Source organism: Triturus cristatus, chromosome 9, assembly GCF_964204655.1.
Source record: "Triturus cristatus chromosome 9, aTriCri1.1, whole genome shotgun sequence".
Taxonomy (NCBI): Eukaryota; Metazoa; Chordata; class Amphibia; order Caudata; family Salamandridae; genus Triturus; species Triturus cristatus.
The window spans coordinates 794140940-794157132 of NC_140592.1; the positions used below are offsets into that span (position 1 = coordinate 794140940).

The 16193-nt window shown below is 46.5% G+C and overlaps 1 protein-coding gene across 8 annotated transcripts in view; it reads left to right on the forward strand.

The window, feature by feature from the left end:
- Positions 1 to 16193, forward strand: part of SYT16 (synaptotagmin 16) — a 601801-nt gene that overhangs the window by 246666 nt on the left and 338942 nt on the right. For 2 of the 8 annotated variants that reach the window (XM_085626187.1, XM_085626190.1), the window contains exon 1: positions 1895 to 2021. The exons of the other annotated variants lie outside the window; for them this stretch is intronic. The gene's annotated coding sequence lies outside the window, so the exon portion shown is untranslated. Of the gene's footprint in view, positions 1 to 1894; positions 2022 to 16193 lie in introns of those variants that run through there. 8 annotated transcript variants of the gene reach the window in all.

Consider the following 16193-nt stretch of genomic DNA (forward strand, 5'->3'; position numbering starts at 1 on the left):
TTGGATACTGTATGTCCTAGTGTCTCCTTCTATATTTCCCCTTTGAAGTGTTGGCAGCGTCAAGAGCTGTACTTACGGTTTAGAAATCCAAAGTTTGGCAGGTATTAAACGATAGAACTCCTTAGGTGAAATCAAGTCATGGTCGACTCATAAATCATGGAATGTGTCCCGGGCAAAGTGTCCCTCTATCTGCATTCAATGCCGTGACGTTGAATGCAGACGGAGGGACACTTTGCCTGGGACACATTCCATGATTTATGAGTCGACCATGACTTGATTTCACCTAAGGAGTTCTATCGTTTAATACCTGCCAAACTTTGGATTTCTAAACCGTAAGTACAGCTCTTGGCGCTGCCAACACTTCAAAGGGGAAATATAGAAGGAGACACTAGGACATACAGTATCCAAACTGGGGATAATGATATCCCAGTGATACAGAAGGGTTTGTACGAGGTGGATGGTACTTAAGAAGGAAGAAAACGTACATTATTCAAAGGACAGTTGATGAGCCCAGAGGAAGTCCTCAAACAGGACGGAACGCGTTGACTACTGTGAAGACAAAAATTATAACTTAAAGAATAAAGGAATATCTAAACTACGATATTTGGTGGAATTGTTTCTTAATTTTTATTGGGTGCGGATCAAATCCTTTATACAAATGTATTGGACACTACACTGGTTATACTTTTCTATTTCTGGACCAACGTCAACTTGTCCACACAGGTGCCTCCAGATCCCACCGGCTTCAAGCTGCTATTTTATATGAGCTGTCTTTGAAAGGCCAATTCACCTTACATGCAGTTACCCAATTCTTGTTTCTGTCTTCCTGAGTAAGGTATGGGAGATAACCCTCACTTACCTGAAGTAATAGATATTTATAGATTTTCGGATTAGATGACGAGTTTAAATATGTGTTTAATTCATTACAGTGTTTTAAAGCTTCTCGTGAATGATGAAATTAAGGTGTAAATTTAGGGATGCCTTTTAAAAATGCTGAATACATGGGCACATTCGTTGTTTTGATTGGTATCGCGCCGACTCGTGGCTGACAACCACTACGTTTTGCTTTTTTTTTCAGTGAAAATTTTACAATAGAGGGGATTTCTACTCCTGGTTTACTGTCGTTGAAGTAGATTACATCTTGGAGTTAATTCAGTGCACAGTCGATGTCTGTTTCCCACGTTAGCGCTTTTTACAGGGCATGGCCTCTCAAGCGAAGGGGATGATCTCTGAGACGCAAAAAGGCAGGGAAAAGAAACTCTGAATGGGACCTTTTTAAGGTATTTGCCGTATTTGTTGATTAAATACTCATTATGCTCAGCTGAAGGCAGCCATGCCGGCAGGAACACATTATTAAGGTCCTGGCAAAATGGAATGTGTGCATGTTGTGCGGAAGAGGTTGAGGATAAATGACCTATTTTTAGCTGTTTCCATATTTATTGACATCCTACATCCCCTCTGTAATGTGTGCCTTCAAGCACCTGTGAACTCGTGTATCTCCAATCCCATTTGTAAATGTGTAAATATGCTCATTCCCCCTGTTCTTCTCTCTCTGCGACTCCCCACCTCCACTCGAAGAGCGGTCACTCGATACCTGCTCGATGTATGACGTCGAGGATGTTGTGGAATGCGGAAGTACCTACGCAGCTCTTTAAAGGAGGGTTGGCAAGAATGAACAACGCAGGTTTTTTTCCCAAACAAAAGCATTTATGTCACTCACTGGGGGCCTACAAAAAATGAAAACAAATTGAATGTGTTACCTTTTAACAAGATGTTCCGGCAAAGCATGTAAGCACTCGGCAGACACTTACTGAACTGGTTTCGCCGTCACTTGCCGGCTGGCATTCCTTTGGCACTTGTCATTGTTGGTACGCAAACACCATCACACCTTTGTGGGGTTGGAGAGCCAGGGGGAGCGGCTCCACTCCCTCCAGTCTGGGCAGAGGTAGTGGAGAGAGGCAGGGACGGGCTGAACGGCGGCTCCGCGGTGGAACTCATGCTCGGCACGTAGGGACCGTTTAGTAAGTAGAAAATGTGCAAACTTTCAGTAACTTTTGCGTGGCTATCGAATTTAACTGGTAAATCGTGGTTTGTCGTTGTCTAATTTTTGTTCGCCCTGTTTGGGGGCCACAGTTTTGAGAAGTAAGGCGAGTTAATGTACATTTCCCCCATTGCCTTATGTTAAGCATTTGCTCAGTTAAACAGACTGTCCAAAGAAAAACATACTTTTTAAGTGAGTGTGTGTGTGTCTGGGAGTGGGGGGTGAAGAGGGGGGCTTAAACTGATGTCAAGTGTATTTACATTGTATCTGTCCTGGAATTGTGTCTGTTTCTGAATTTTGCATAGCGGACAGCGCTGAATGAGTTTGTCTCAAGGCACTTACAGGGTACATTGCATAACCATGGACCGAAACATTGCTGTTTAATTTGAGCAATTAATGGAAGTTTTGATTACAGCATGAAGGTTAATTGCAGGAAAGTGAATTTTGACTAGGCAGGACTTTAATTGTCTTTTATAGGTCAGGTAATTGTTGCACTTTCTAGTATTAACCGGGTCAAAGGACCGTGCATCGAAAGCTTTCAAAGAAAATGTAGTTATTAAGGAATGCTAAATCCTGTGTATGTGGTGTAGAGCAGTGCGCATCCCAGTATGTAGTTGGGCGTGAGTTCCCTAGTGATTAGTGAACTGAGTATTGACTAACCTAGGGACGCATGGAAGGTTCTATTGTCCCTTCCCTTCGGTTTGTCCTATAAGATGTTCCACATCTAAATCCTGAATACCAAAGCTTTATTTCTCAGATTGTTACCTACTCAATTCCGAATTCGTGATGGGCACATCATGCGTTTCTTGGCTCCTCGGAGCTCTGAGGAGCTATATGTCTCCACTTTGCTTCGTCAGTAGTTTTAGAAGGGTCCATAGTGCTTTGTGTCTGCTGACCTTAGCTTGACCCTGAATGAGACCAGACACTCCTGTGCTGTAGTCAAGATGGTGGAATTATTGGCTGGATCTGTGGCTCTTCCTGTGGTGCTCCCTGTGGGGTTACATAGATAACTTCCTACAGCCTCTCAAGTTAATTGTCTTCAAGGTCTTGAAAAAGAAGTCGTAACTGAAGCATTCTGGGTCGGGAAGGACTCCTTTTACAGTGGTCATCTGCTTTCCTTCCGTAATGATTCCAAATTTCTTAGCTGTCTATTGTCTGATAGGCATTTCTTCTTCTGGCTGGTGCCGGATCCATCGATAACCCCTGGTCGATTGCAGCCTGGCAAGTTTTTCTTGATGTGTTAAGGATACCCTGTTAAGGATACATAAAGCAGTTTCATCTCGTTATGAATTATTTAGAACCATTGAACATTAAGTGATTCAATATAAATGGCAGGTGCACAGTCAGTGGCGGGTGAGAGGTAAGTGTAACTACATTATCAGCATAGGCGTGAAACCATATGCTTTCTTCGGCCAAGCGATCTTCTGCATGTTGTTGATGTATCTGTTATAGCATTGCGGCCTGCGGCTAAGTTCTAAAGCTGTTATTAAAGACCCTCCACAGAATTATAGGGTAGTATAAGGTAAGGCAGAAGATCTAGAAAGCTAGAGGAATATTTCCCCAAATCAGAAGGAATGGTCTAAATTAAGCAGAGAGAAGCAAAAAAACAACATTGGAATGCTGAAGCAGATGGTCTATACCATTGCAAGCCCCCTGTCACTCCATTGCCTTCACTGATGGTCCTAACATCCTAATATTCTAATATTCAATGAAGACCAAAAGGGGTGCACTTTGGAACGTCACATTTGATGGATACATTGGAAACTATATATGTACCCAGGCAGGTCCAAGAGGAGCATCTAAGAGACTTTCCGTAGCTGTTCTAGTAACATCTCAAGGCCATTGGTCCTTTACATGGTCAACATTTTGAGCCTCGCGGAGAGCGTGCCTGACCTCTGCCTCCTATCAGTAGAGTCTGGTTTTTGAGGTTCTTGAGGGCTGCCACGCGCTCCAGCCTGATGTAAAACCTGAGTGTGATTTGCCTACAAACTGCTTTGATTGTGGTTCTGAGCCAACCTCACCTGTTACCAACTTTGTCAACAAACCTGCACCAAAAGTGCATGTGTAATGCACAGATAGTCGCCAAGAGGCCATTCATGCTTTTCAAACAGTGTAGCAAGCAGGGCTCATCAGTTAATAACAGTGACCTATCTACTGGAAGTGGTAACAAGAGGCCGAAGCTAAGTAACGTCCTCTGATGTAGAAATGATGGTTTTGGCAGAGTGGAAAATTGCACTGGGTGCTTTTTTGGCTTTGAAAAGGGCCCCATTCTTGTTTGCTCTATCAGAATGGGATATTCACGTGACTCCATCAACCCTAGAGAGGATGAATCCACCAACTCCTCCTGCCTGTGTCCTTATTTATGCTGATGCGGTTCAGCAATTACACAAGTCTGGTAAGCCCCAGGCTGTAGGATTAACCACACCGGCAGAGTCTGGCAAACCCCAGGCTGTAGGGTTAACCCTGCCAGCAGACTGGAGCCCCCCCCCTATTCTTTCCTAGGTGGGAAAAGAGATGGGGGACAGAAGGGGTGGCAAAAGGGTGGAAGCCCGAAAGAGGAGTCTGTGAGGTGGACAGCGTCAGAAGTGGTGCAAAGTGGTTTCAAGGGCAGCAGACAGTAGAAGCGGTCATCGAGACCACCGCCTACAGCAGCTGAATAGGAGTCAGTGCAGGCAGAGGTGTGGCATGGGTTCAAAGGACCACAATTCAGACACGGATAATAGGCCCCTGCACCTCTGGCAAGTTAACAAAAGTCAAGTTTAATTGGTGTGTAGTGAGCCCCTCAGAGCTCTGGGTCAGGTGCCAGTGCACACCAATACCATTGTTTTATAACAATTATGGTCAGTAATTAATATCAGATAGGTATTACCTATAAAACGAAAGTGTATTTACTATATTTAAACCTATTACTAAGGCATTCAAACTTGGAGAAGCAAAAACCCTATTCCTTCTCCTTTCTTTGGCTCATTCACAGATTAGGTATTCACATATGTATTACATAGTCGTCTTATTTATTAGTTAATGTTTCTATAATACAATGGTTGTGCCTGACGAAATATAATCTTCCGTATGTTACGTTTGTCTTATAAGTGTGTTCTTCATTGCTCATGTGAATGTTTTACGGTAATTACTTCCTAAGTAATAATTATGTAATTGCTTTCTTATTACACCTTCGTTATGTATTCATCATACTTTCCCTGATGTGTCATTGGTGCACTGTACGATAAAGTATTACCTGTTGTTTAGTTGTCTTACAGTTTCATACACATAAACTAGGCATGCCTTTCTCTCTGTAACGTAATGCAAATTTATTAACTTGATTGGAGGATTTACCATATATTTACCAGCTGCATTTTATAATCCATATATTACAGGGAAGCAACGCTATTGAAAACATAGGGAGAAATGTACACTAAACGATGCTATGTGGTCAGTCTAAAACGGATACATGACTAAAAGAAACTATTTTCACTCAGCTATTTCATCTCGCGCCAATATTGAACAAGGAAGGGCACCGTTGTTTGCAAAGGATCTAAACCCAGGCTCAAATCTCGGACACCCACTCTTTAAAGATATGAGATAGCCCTCAGGTCAAAGAAAAGTTTCCAAACGTCGCACCTCCCTGTAGGCAAACATTTTGCAGATAAATGAGATTTGTAATGCCAAATCTGTTCCGAGAGACACCCTTGTTATGGATTTGTTTTGCTCCGGTTTATGCTCTAGGCGTTCTTAAATGGTTTGAAAACCTCGAAAAAGCACTGGAAGTCGTCTGTTGATGGGCACATTTTTTTAATCCCATTGCTTTTGTGAGCGTCCGACTGTGAAGATGAGAAACGGGGTTCGAGTCTTGGAAGGGACGGGCAAACATCCTGTGATTCTGGGCAAATCACTAATTGGGCCAAAGGGGGTGCAGCACAGACCACAACCAGCCTGATAAGTGTGAAAAAGGCCGCTTTATTGAAGACAGGTGCACCTTACAACAAATATCCTTGGCCTGTGCCGTACAAAACTAAACCTCACTAAATATTTTCTTCCTGCCTTACCCCCCACCCCCACCCCTAAAGTTTCCCCATTTGCAACCATTTATAAAAGCCCAACTCTGTCTTCCCTGCTGACTCATTAAACGTGTAACGTCTTATCATTTCCTAAAATAACTATCTATGTAACCTTCCTGCGTTACTTCCCCTTCCTGCATGTACCCGGAGTGACATTTTCCAACCAATCAACTTAAACTGTGAACAGATCTACCAACTATTACTAAGGAGAACGCCCCCTCATAAACCATAACCCTGGTACAAAAACCCCGCACCTGCTTCAAGCGACAACCAAACAGTACATGTTTCCCCACCCGGTGCACCTGTTCCCAACAAACCACGAACCAAAAAGAAAAAACCCCAATAATCCAAAAACAAAAAACCCTTGAAATGTATCTCCTCCCCCATCCCATTTAACAACGGGGAGGGAGGGCGGGACAAAATTTCCTCACCCTGACCAACCCCCATGCCGGCTGCCGTGTCACCCCACCGAAATGGTGGCTGGTGACCTAAAATGGCCGCATACATATCCCCCAGCCCAAAAGTGGCCCAACAAGCCCAAATGTAGCCCAACAAGCCCAATTGAGCTCTGGGCTGCACCACCGGCCCAAAAATCCCCGGGGGAGGCAGGCCTCCCGTTGGTCGGCCACCTCCCCCAAAGCCCTATTGGGCCAAAGGGGGTGCAGCACAGACCACAACCAGCCTGTTAAGTGTTAAAAAGGCCGCTTTATTGAAGACAGGTGCACCTTACAACAAATATCCTTGGCCTGTGCCGTACAAAACTAAACCTCACTAAGGGCCTCATGTAGGTAGCCAAATACCGGTCGGTAACGGCCGATTTTCGGTAATTATACCGTTACCGACCGGTATTTTGGCTATTGGTATGTAGGGGGTCAATTTCTGGAATCGGAATTTACCGATTCGGTAAAACTACCGAATCGGTAAAATTACCGAATCGGTAACGTTACCGATGTGGTAATTTTACCGATTCGGTAATTTTACCGAATCGGTAAATTCCGATTCCAGAAATAATATGTAGGGGGAGTGTGTGGGTGTGTTTAGGAGTCGGTATTTACCACCAACTTATAGTTGGTGGTAAATAATTAATGTATGTGTGTATGCATTTTGAAGCGCGTAGCAGTGTGCAATGTGGCATACATACATGCCCTTAGGGCATGTATGTGTGCCACATGTGCACACATGGCCGAATCAGGGGTGCAACAGGGTGTCAATGTGACACCCTGCCACCCTTGCATTTTCTCCACCATTACCGAATCGGTATTTACCGATTCGGTAATGAGGCATACCTTCCCATCAATGGGAAGGTATGCCTCATTACCGAATCGGTAAATACCGATTCGGTAATTTCCGAATTGTAACGAATCGGTAAAAAATACCGACTCATTACCTACATACGAGTTACCACTTCTAAAATACCGATTCGGTAACGTTCGGTATTTTAGAAGTGGTAACTGGTATGCTACCTACATGAGGCCCTAAATATTTTCTTCCTGCCTTACCCCCCACCCCCACCCCTAAAGTTTCCCCATTTGCAACCATTTATAAAAGCCCAACTCTGTCTTCCCTGCTGACTCATTAAACGTGTAACGTCTTATCATTTCCTAAAATAACTATCTATGTAACCTTCCTGCGTTACTTCCCCTTCCTGCATGTACCCGGAGTGACATTTTCCAACCAATCAACTTAAACTGTGAACAGATCTACCAACTATTACTAAGGAGAACGCCACTCAGAAAATTCTGGCCCCCAGACTTTTCTAACCCCCCAACTAGGGACCCTTTTATTTATTTATTTATTTATTTTTTATTTATTTTTTATGTGCCCCATCCAACCTCCTGGATTTGTCTGCAGACTAACTCCAGTCGAGAAGCGTGACCAGTGCGCCCCCATCTTTCCGATAAAATGAACTGCAGCATATTTAAGCACTGGAAATTCTACTCTCCCCGTGCCCCCTCGTCACCAAGGCCCGTTGCACCACCTCCTGGCCTTATCCAGTGCTGCTGGCTGCTCTACCCTTGTGAAGTGAAGTCTGCCCATATTCTGCACGATCTGACCCCTGCCGCCTGACCCCCAGCAGGTCCGTCTGCCTGCCGTTTACAGTGCTAAGCCTTACACTGACCCAGGTCATGTCCCCCCCAGCTGAATAAGCAAACATCTGGACGAATATCACCCTGAATCATTCTGTGTATGTATGAAACAATTCGTGCCACCTCCCTACCCCCCGTACCGTGCCAGGAACAATGAAAACCACGATGAGACTAAGCCCAAATCCAAACCTTTCCCTTCGAAATTCATAACGCTCTGCCCATATGACAAAGGAATGTCCCACGATCCATATGGAGGAGGCCACCCCGGCCGGCCCTGCTACCGCACCAGAAAAGACACACATATGAGACCCAGAAATGAGTACTATGTTACCCCTTCCCCGGAGCCCCCCAGCTGAATGTATGTTATAACGCAGCCCGTCTTCCCACGAACTGCACGCATAAAGTCAACCCACCAAACACATTTTTTTTTTTTTAAAGGCATGCATCGCCCTGTTACTGCCCCTACCATCCGTTTTACCCCAATTTGCGTCGTCTATATTCACCCCAACACGAAAAGGAATGAGGCCCAACATGGCGAATAGCCTGTTTCTGCTTGTGCGAGCCGCGCTCCCACCCCCGTCCCTCAGGGCATCCTCCCCCCCACTTTCCGCCCAGCCATTCTGAAACCTGAAATGCCCACAAGTGCATCCCAGACCGCAACGTGACCGGCGATACCCCTTCCTCTGCAACCCGGCACAATCTGCCGCAGGACCCACTACCGCTGGCCAGCAGCCCGACAGACAAATGCCTGGGGCCCGCCTCCCCTTTCATGCGCCCAACCGTCGTTACGCAACTGCCCCATTTTCCCGTCGAGGTCACCTAACACCCACATAATTTGCCCATGAAGGTTATGCCCGATCGCATACCTGCCATAGATACCGTAGACCAACCGTTGCCACTCATGGACAACATAAACTGCCCCACCTGCTCCTCCCTTTCCCCTGTCCTGCTCATCGCCTTGGGCCCCCCTCATGAAGTCCCTGCCAACCTGCTCTGATGGCCTCTGTGTGGCCACGGCCAGTGACCCCAACACTAACCGTATAAGCCTTTGCCTCCGACATACCACATCCCCGCAGGCCCTGGCGTCCTGCCCTAGTCCACTTACGTGACTAGCGTATGCAACCTTCACCACATAGAGAGAGACCAAGCGTCCGCTGTGTACGAGCCCACTCCCGGCCCATGCCTGGCCTGAAACCGGATACCATGGTCCAAACCTCGCCGCACAAACCCCCGCAACCTCCGCACCCGGGCCTCCCAAGTGGATGGTCTCTTTGCCCCTGTATTACTGCCATGGTGTCCACTACAGGAGATAGCTTTCCCCCTACTGAAAATCTGCCACCAACCTACAGCTAAAATTGTGGCGTCCCAACAGAAACCGTACTACCATACACCACCCCAACTGTCACCTCCAGTGTGGCCAGCAACCCATCGATTCACATCAGCATGTGCAGTTGCTTGTCTATCCGCAAGCAGGCTTGTATCGCCCCTACCACCAAATCCATTCCAATAAAGTGACAAAACTGCACTAGGACCTTGTGTCAACTCTGCTGCCAAGTGCACCCCAGGTGACCCGTGGGCTCTAAAAACTTGTCAGTTGCTACCGACAGTCCGCAGAACCGGGCCGGCCCCCTATGAAAAGTCAGCCAGGCAATGTGTGACAATCTGTGTACAGTGCGCCATGACAAACCCACCGGAAGCTAGCGAGAACGCTCAAGTAGTGCACAGGATAAAGCACCGCCCGCTGTAGTTTTGTCTATAAAGACGGAACCACCCACTGAATGCCCTCCTTGCCAGGGGAGGAGTGGGCCCAACCTGTAATGCCCGCGTCGGCCTGTGGCGCCCCCCAAAGTGTATAAATGAGCAGTTAGCCAAGGGGCACCCGCAAACGGGTCCACCATGCGCCCTTCCCGGGGTTCCTGGTTCCCAGCTGCTCGCACCACATCCCCGCCGAAGCGCACCTTACCAAAGCCCACAGGGCCCCTCCCCTTCGCATGGCGTGCCACCGCCCCCGCGTGTACACCGGTGCCTTACCTGGCACCAAGGTCGGCGTCCTGCTGAAGCACGCCGCCTAACCAGTGGGGGAGGCCGGCATTCCATCCGCCACTGCACGCCATCTGTCCGGACCTTCTGCAAAACAAGACATCACATTAGTGACCCCCCCCTTCCCTGCAACCCAATCCCAATAGCCAGAGTCCGTCCGCTCTCCCCCCACATACTCCATCCCGTGATCTCACACTAATGGGCCGTCCTCCGTGGACTCCAGCCCGTGATCCCAGCGCAATGGGCCGTCCTCCGTGGACTCCAGCCCATGATCCCAGCGCAATGGGCCGTCCACCGTGGACTCCAGCCCGTGATCCTCACAGCAATGGGCCGTCCTCCGCGGACTCCAGCCCGGGATCGCCCAGTTCACAATAACATATTATGGCTCAGGGAAGGGCATTGCCATCAGTTATGGTAATATTTGCATCCAGACATAGCGGATCAATCCCCCTACTACTCCACACTCCCGCAGCGGGACCGCAAGCCCATCCGTTGTATCCTGCTGTTGTTCTGAACCTCCGTGCCCCCAGAGGCCGCAGCGACCCACTGGGCCGTATTCCGTCTAGTAGGTCCCTCGCTGGGGCAGGCCGCCCGCACGAGGCAGAGCCCGCCCATCCGCTCGGTGGGTGGAGCCGCATGTAACTCACCCGAGTGCCGCGCCTGCTGCCCCTGCAAAGAAAAACGAGGAGTCCGACATGCCGGGGTTATACTCCCTGTCTAAAATCAACGAGGAGGTTTACATCTAGCTGTAGGTGTAGATCTACATATGAGATCTACACATGCAAATGTACTTTTGTGAATAAGACTAAATTTGCCAACAACATACCACGAGGGGCGGGGGTTCAGTGCATGAAGAACAGATCCTCAAACTCACAAAGTCCAATATCTACAAACTCGTTATGCACACAGAGATGACGGGCCTCAAAATTTGTATTATCCCCAAAACGGCTACTTGAACCATTTCATCTATATATGAATTGCCTCTTTGCCGTTTTATGACTGTTTGTGGAACCTAACCCATCCCCTTTCATTAATTACTTTTTTTTTTTTCTTTTTTTTTTTTGGGAGATCCTCTTTCGGATAGGAATAAACTGTGCTCCGAAGAAGTAGTTTGTGCTCATATTTTTAGGTCTGGCTTGACAACACAACTGCTGGCAGAACCTATTGTTACAAGTCCATTAAAATATACATTGAGGGAGTTTTTGCTCTGCCCGAATGAATGTATCTCTTTCCCCTCCTGCTATCGGCTGTTTAGTGCATTATTCCACCGGTTTGTGTCCTTGTTTTGTTATACATGAGGGACTATTGTACAACTCAAAAGTATTCCGAATTATCAGACATTAAATGCTTCAACTTATATATGCATTATATACAGAAAGTAATTGTGGTGGGGGTTTTTCAAGGCAGGAGGCTATTTAGCTAGAAGTCAAAATGTAAGCCAGACACGTTAGCTTTGCCAATGCTCGTTAATAAGTTGCAATAAGCTGGAGACCAAGTAACATCTGCATTTTCATTATGTAAGGCGAAAGGCCTAACTAAGCAGGACTTGCAGTCTGTATCTGTTATCAAACTCTGAACACTTCAGTGGAGTTACCCTATGCAGTTTCTGCTGCTGCCGACGCCCTGAAAGTGTTACTAAGGCACTTTTTTAAAGACCAAAAGCGTAGGCGGGCAAAGAGCAGGATAATTCCTTCAGAACACTTTTTTTTATTTATTTTTATTTATGTATTTATTTTTATTTTTTAAATACCATTGTGCTATATCAAACTCTTATCAACATCCTAAAGACAGGTGACAGGCGCCCTCAACTTTCCTCTGTCTCTTAAAACAATCAACAAACCTTTGCATGCCCATAATTGGGCATAAATATATTTCTGTGCTTCACAACTGCAATAACGTTTGTGAAAGCGAGGCCATTGCTGGAGATAGACCTGGGCATCCTTAAGTTCCCCTGGTCGGGCAAGCAGTAGAAATCAAAATATTAAAAACCTCCTGTGTTTGTTCCCGGGACAATCAAGGCTTTGGCTGACATCTGCCATTGATCGCACCATTATCAAAGAGCGCTATGACCGAGAAATCTGTAGGTGTTTACACCGACAAAACCTCAGGGAAGCTGCAGTAAAGGATAACTGCTTTTAAAAGAGAGAAATGAAGGCTGTTTCACGTAACAAAACACTACCAACATCCGGCGTCTGAAACGAACTAAACTTTGGTCAGATATAATAAGCATTCTTAGGCCTGTGAGCCCAGGCTGACTGAAGCATAAAGACGGGTGGGATTTCTCTGCTCCTAAATTAAAGGCTGCCAAACCCACCAGCACAATAAAAACACCAACAAAATTTGTTCAGCGATTTCTATGCGCATAGCTAACCGCTGCCCGGCCCCTTCCGTAAGTCATTACACCCACCTGCCAGGCCGGCTGCCGTGTCACCCCACTGAAAACCAAAATTTCCTCACCCTGACCAACCCCCATGCCGGCTGCCGTGTCGCCCCACCGAAATGGTGGCTGGTGACCTAAAATGGCCGCATACATATCCCCCAGCCCAAATGTAGCCCAACAAGCCCAAATGTAGCCCAACAAGCCCAATTGAGCTCCGGGCTGCACCATCGGCCCAAAAATCCCCGGGAGAGGCAGGCCTCCCGTTGGTCGGCCACCTCCCCCAAAGCCCTAATCTCCCCGCGCCAAAAAATAAAATAAGAAAATGGCTGTGTCTGTAATGCAACAGGTAATCATGTAAAGCTCTCTGATACCTTCGGGTCGAGTTCGCGCTATATAATACGGCAAAAAAAAAAAAAAACGTACTACTGCATGTGTTAAGAAAAGGATTTCAAGTGGGCGTCGCCCTGCCCGTCGCTGCCCCGCTCAGAGAAGAATGGTGACCTGGGTTTATCGCTAAGATAAGACTTGCAACGCGCAGGTGCCTCTAGGCGAGTACACTCGTCCCCAGGAACAAACACTGGGACCGTTGGCAGCTGTGTGAGGTGCTGTTATACTTTGTAAGAGAGTCTGTCTGCTTCCCCCCAAACTCCCTCCCAATGTCACTTAATTAACTGCATAAGCCACGCCATTGCTGATCCTCAGATATGACCAGACTCACTGGGATTGTATTACTCAGCTACTGTGGACATTTCGTCATGATTATGGATTTACCATATTTGCTATATAATCCGCTACCTGGTAGCATAATTTCCAGGTTAAAAAAAACTGTTTCTTTTTCAAGCAGATCAAACGTTACTGAAAAAATGCACCAATGTGGTGCCGCGCAACAGCAATCCCTTTACACATGTTTTCTGGCCTGCTCTCGTTGAGGTGCAACCCAGTGGCGGCTCCTCGAGGGAGTGCTGCGGGGCGGTGAGCGGGGCGGGGGAGGGGCAGAGTGGGGGGTAGTAAACTCCGGCATGCGGCCGAATGGAGGTAAGTAAGTAAATAAATAAATAAAATGAATTACGTTGCACGCGGTGCATTTACTACCCCCCCACTCTGTCCCTCCCCCGCCCCGCCCTACTGCCTCGCATCACTCACTCGAGGAGTCGCCACTGGTGCAACCTATGCTCAAACAGTATTGCTTTGTTTTAAAATGACAAAATAGCAAAAATCCTACTGCCACAGAATATAATGCATTTATGCAGCATAATGTAAGACTATTGTATCTTTTTTTATTTACAGTTTTATATTAATTTACAGATATTTATAAAACCCTTGAATTCTGTTCTGTTGCTTTTTATATGCACGGCCCATGAAACCTATAACGCATCTTCAAAATATTTCTAAATGATACTTGAGAAATGATGTCACTTGTAAACACACCTACTCTATGTTCCTGCACATAACATTAACTCCAAGGGGCAGATTTACAAGAAACTGAAGCATCTGTAGAGATGCGTCAGTTTCCCTGCGCCAGCCTGCGATACGCTTGCGCCACCATGGATGCACAGTATTTGCAATACGGCACACCATGGTTCAAGGATTGAGAGATGCGGCAGAAATTCTGACACATCTGTTGGCCCAAAAGTCACGCATTGCTGGAGTCGTGTTGCAAGCACGACGCAACTCCAGCAATGCATGTTGAGGCCTATATTTATTGTACTGTGCCACTCCTTACGCCTGCTTCAAGGCGGCGTTAGGTTTTGACGCAGTGGTGTCCTAAAAGGGGCGCAGTGAAATCTTGTAGATTTCACTGCATCACTTTTATGAGGCTTGCCTACGTGGGTATGTCCACCCCGCATACATATAACTGCCGCAGGTATGTGATGCAGGGCTTTACAAAGTGACGCATCTCCCTAGATACGTCACGTTGTAAATTGGCCGCAATGTTTCCACCGCTGCTGTTGTGACGCAACAGCGGCGCAAAAGTGTCGCAAGGGGCTTGTAAATCTGCCCCCAGGTGTTTAATGAAAGCAGTGCTTGTATTTTACTTTTACAATGGGAGGTGTAGTTGTTTCTCATCACAAGTTTCACAGTAGTGCTCTGTGCTCAACGATTTAAGTCGACCATACATTGAATGGCCTCTTCTTTTCCCTATTTCATTGTTGAGCTTGTTTGTGGTGGTGGACATTCTGTTTCCGGGAACTCTTTTATTTGTCTGTGATTGTCTTTGAACTCTTGTGTGAGTTTTTTTTTTTAGGCCAACACAATGATTTGTGCCAAGTAGGCTCAATGTCATAAAACAGAGCGCAATCATGCAAGAATTTTAGCTGAAATGGGCCAGGAGAATGCCACATATGCAAGGGGATGGCAGTGTACCATTATACATTCTGGAGGACTCCCAAACCTTCTATGCCCTGACCCTCAGCAGTAGGTAGCCTATGTTCCACACAGGGGCGGGGGGACATCAACACAGCCACTGTAGCAAGAGAATAGGACAGAGTGAAATAGGATTGATCACTATACAGCTGCGCAGAACAGCTGACGAAATTCTGGAGCGAAGAAAGGTTCACCAAGTAATCAATAGTTAATGTGTAGTTCAGAATCTGGAACGAAATTATATGCATGGTGTTGAACAATCGATAAGCTTCTAAAAATAGACATGCCCCTTCTGTCCCTTGGTTCTCAGAGGCTCTCAGACTTGAAAAACAACGATGCAGAAACCTTGAGAGGCACTGGCATAGAGACTATAACAACAATGAAAAAATGTGTATAAACCCCTCAATATCCAGGAGATAATAAGTACTACCTTAGACAGATAGAATCCGCTGAAGATTCCAATAAACAACTGTATCAGGTAGTGGCCAAGCTATCAGGGCTGGCGACAAATCTCCCTATAGCCCACTTGCAAACCCTCTGTAACTCACTAGCCAGTTTCTTTCATGAAAAGGTCAGCCAAATGTATGTCAACTACACAGCCCAACCTAAGGCAGACCACCAGATTGTGGCTCCTGACAAGGAAGAAACTTCCCCCTCGTTCTCGGAATTTAGTCAAGTCTCACCGCAACAGATCATGGACCTAATTTCCCTTATTAAATCGTGATCCTCCACTGACCCATGTCCACCTTCAGTTCTGAAACTGATCCCTGATCTAATAGCCTCCAACCTTTCAAATATCTGCAATGCAATGTTCAGTACAGGCAACTATCCGTCCATATCGAAAAAGGCCATTATCAAACCTCTGCTTAAGAGGCATAATCTCGACCCTGCAGACACAAAAAACTATAGGCCTATCACAAGCCTTCCATTCCCAGCAAAAATCTTCGAAAGAATCACGAACTCACAGTTGGCTCAATATATTGAAGACAATAACTTACTGGATGAAGCACAATTTGGCTTTCGAAAAAGCCACAGTACCGAGACAGCCCTCATTAAAGCATCAGATGAAATCAGGACGATACTAGACCAAGGGTGTGCTGCTGTGCTGGTGCTGCTGGATTTATCAGCAGCATTTGACATGGTCGCTCACGCTACATTGATCGACCGTGTCTCAACCATCGGTATCAGGCACAGGGTAAAGCCCTTTTAGCCTCCTTCCTTTCCAA